Genomic DNA, 3,612 nt, shown 5'->3' on the forward strand with positions numbered 1-3,612 from the left:
CACCCAAGCCTCAGGATATTTTGTAAAAATAAGTGAGAACAAAAATTAGGCACACCGGTTGGCAAATTGAAATTGAAGAATTGTCTCACTCTTCAACAAAAGTGATAAATGTAAACAATTTGAGCCACTTTTCTACATTTTCATCCTAGTTACAGAAGCATAAATATTTTGTAGATACGCGAGTGCTGCACGGGGGTAGCTTGCCAAATGAACATTATTCAGACAATCCCTATTTCAGCAAGCTTTCATCAACGGGTTTTCATAGCTCCCCGGAGGCAAACTAACACTGTTTGGAATTAAATGTTTCTCCGCTCGTGAGCTTTGTTTACAGCTGCTGTGAGGAGGATCCTTATTATGTCTTCTCACTCCTTTTTCTCTCATGTTGTTCCAGGATATCTGCAAGGCTCTGTGGTGCCACCGTTTTGGGAGGAAGTGTGAGACCAAGTTCATGCCAGCTGCTGAGGGCTCTGCCTGTGGTCCCAACATGGTGACTAAACACGCTTTTGTGTTTGTATCAGATGGGGGGATTTCCATTATATGCTTAAGTTTTTTTTTTTACAAAAGTTGCATAGCATCATTTTATGAGGAGGCATTTAAGGGTTTTTTTGTGTGTGTGCACTCTAAGAAATAAAGTGGTAAATTTACTTAACCAAACTGGTTCTACGAAACTGATTTGAGTAAATTGCTTTAAATTGACTTAACTTCTATTAGTGGAACCAGTTAACTTGGTTAAGTAAATTCAACACTTCATTTTTAGAGTGGCCCTATCCCTTCACGTTGAGCTCCGGTCATATTTAAATTTGTAAGGTGTTAAATTTTAGTATAATTTTTATGTTTTAAATGTAACAAATAAAAGTAAAAGTTATAATTAAAAATGCTTAGTAAAATTACAAATGCTCAAAAAAATTACTTCAGTACTGTAACGGAATAAATGTATTTAGGGATGTGCATTTTTACCAGAAACACTATTCAAGATTGTTTTCTTTGAATGTTCACCTCCTCTGCACTGTATGATTTAGGAACATTGGGCCTCATGCAAGAACCGTTCGTACGCACAGATTTGTTCTTAAGTTGTGCAAACGAGTGATTTAGGAGAATTTGTGACATTCACCAATGTTTTCGTGTTCTAAGATTTTTTTCAGATACAAACAAAATTCACAAGTGGTCCAGACCTGTCGTATATTTTATGAGCAGTCAGTCTGCTGTTATCCAGATGGATTTTTCTTACTAATAACTCCATATTTCATTAGTTTGAAGATATTTCGAGTTGAAAATAAATCACACTCCATAACTAGAGAAATTGCATTTCCTGCGAAAATGCAAGTGTGAATGCCTGTTGCTGAAAACGTAAGCTGAAAGCTGCAGAAGAAGCTGAAATTGAGCTGAATTGGCAAAATAATTGTTATAAGGTGAATTTTAAAAGCTGAAAAAGGCAAAAAATGCAGAAAAACAGCAAAAAGGACCAAAATATAGCTAAATTACAATAAAAAGCTAAAAGCTAAAGGCTAAAACAGCTGAATATTGCAGAAAGCAACTTTAAATAGTATAAATAACTCAAATTAGCAGAAAGAAGCACAAAAAAGTAAAAAAGCTGAAAAAGCATGAAAATAGCAAAAAGAAGCAGAACTATAGCTGAATTAGCACAAAATGCTAAAATCTAAAGGCTAAAATATCTGAATATTCCAGAAAGCAACTGTAAAAATCATAAAGAACTATAATTAGCAGAAAGAAACACGGAAAAGTAAAAAATAAGCAGAAAAGGCAGAGAAATAGCAAAAAGAAGCAGAACTATAGCTTAAATAGCATAAAAAGCTAAAAGCTAAAGGCTAAAATAGCTGAATATAGCAGAAAGCAAATGTAAGAATCATAAATAACTCCAATTAGCAGAAAGAAGCACAAAAAAGTAAAAAAGCAGAAGAATATTAGAAGGAAGAAGAATTTTAGCTTAAATGACTGAAAAAGCTAAAACTAGCAAGAAAGTAGCTAAAATTGTCACAAGGAATTTAATAGGAGCAAAACCAGAATATAATGTGTAAGGTTCTGTAAAGATTTAGAAATATTATGAAGAAATTGAAGGATGTTGAATAAAGCTCCATTCATTTCCAATGGGAAAAAAGTAGCCGAAATAACTGTGGCCACAAATATTGAAGTTTCTTGATGCTTCAATATGTTATAGAGCAGTGGTTCCCAAACTTTTTGTCTTCTGACCCACAAAGTATCCATGGCAAAAACTTGTGACCCCAAATATTACTGGTCTGAGTACACGAACTTCGTTAATAACCCTGAAAACGCAGGCTTTTTGACAATCTAAACAGCTTGTACACAAATATAAATACTTATTTTTTACTTATTTTGTGTTTTGTTATAATTATAGGGAAAATATTACATCAGCAATTATTTTATTACCCTTTAAATTGATTTCTGGAGATTATCCAAGGTGCTTCATGACCCATAATTGGGTCCCAAGCCCAACTTTGGGAACCAAAGTGCAGTGGTTCCCAAACTTTTCAGCTTTTGACCCACAAAATAACAGTAGCAGAGACCTGTGCCATTTTTGGATGATAAACAGTATCAGTTTGTATCAGGTCAACAAAACATGGGCATAGTAACAATATTTTTTATACTACATTTATCCATTTTAAATATACTAACCTCACTCATTTGTAACAACTAAGGCAAAAATGTAATTAATTCAGAAAATCTTTTCAGGACCCCACCTTGATGTTTCRGGACCCCACTTTGGGTCCCGACCCCAACTTTGGGAAACACTGTTATAGAGCATGCTCTCAGCTACCAGTACATAAATTTTCATGTCAATATCTCAAACAGTGGCTGAGTAAAAGGCCTTTAAAAATAGCTTTGGTGGCCATCTTGGACTTTTATTTCGGCTGCAATTTATGATAGAGCTAAGTCTGAGCTACCAATATATTCATTTTTAGCTCAATATATCAAAAATTGGCCAAAATCAAGTAATTGAAATAATTTTAGCTAATATCAGCTAAACTTTAGCTACAGTTGCAACAAATAGCTGATTATTGCAGAATGCAACTGTAGGAAGCATTAATAGCACATATCAGCAGAAAAAAGTCTAACATGCCTTAACGACATTCACACAATTATTCATTAATTGAAGTTTGGAGACATTTTAAAATGCGTCTTTTCAGAATTTCATCTGACACTTGAGACGCCGGGAGTGGGGAGACGGCCAGGTGGGCGGTGGGGGGTGGTAGCGGTGCGTGACCGCTCTTCCTCTGAATAAATGAAACCTATGTAATGCACGTGTGTTTACACTTATATTAAAAATATTTGACCAAAGAAAAACCGGAGCAGGACTAGAGAGAGATGAATATGATTTAGATTGTTATTTGTTACTGTAACGACCCACAGAAGACACAACATTAACAGCAGTAATTTCATTCCATTCTTTGGCTTTAGCAGCTCCTTTAAGTCCACAGCTGACGCTGCTAAAAAGGACATGTTTTCTTTTCTCGATCTCGGAGAGCAGGACTTTAATCTCCAAACTCATAAAGTTCTTCGTTTTAGTTTTCGCTGTTATTTTCATGAATGGACACTTCCTGATATCTGAGGCAGTAAACATAGCCTGTTTTTGGG

General features: G+C 35.1%; 1 pseudogene; it reads left to right on the forward strand.

Moving 5' to 3' along the window:
• The window catches only part of LOC106529179 (A disintegrin and metalloproteinase with thrombospondin motifs 16 pseudogene), a 5,264-nt pseudogene extending 2,088 nt beyond the window's left edge, over positions 1–3,176 (forward strand).
• Positions 3,177–3,612: the final 436 nt, after the last annotated feature.

Source organism: Austrofundulus limnaeus, unplaced genomic scaffold (assembly GCF_001266775.1).
Source record: "Austrofundulus limnaeus strain Quisiro unplaced genomic scaffold, Austrofundulus_limnaeus-1.0 Scaffold426, whole genome shotgun sequence".
Classification (NCBI taxonomy): Eukaryota; Metazoa; Chordata; class Actinopteri; order Cyprinodontiformes; family Rivulidae; genus Austrofundulus; species Austrofundulus limnaeus.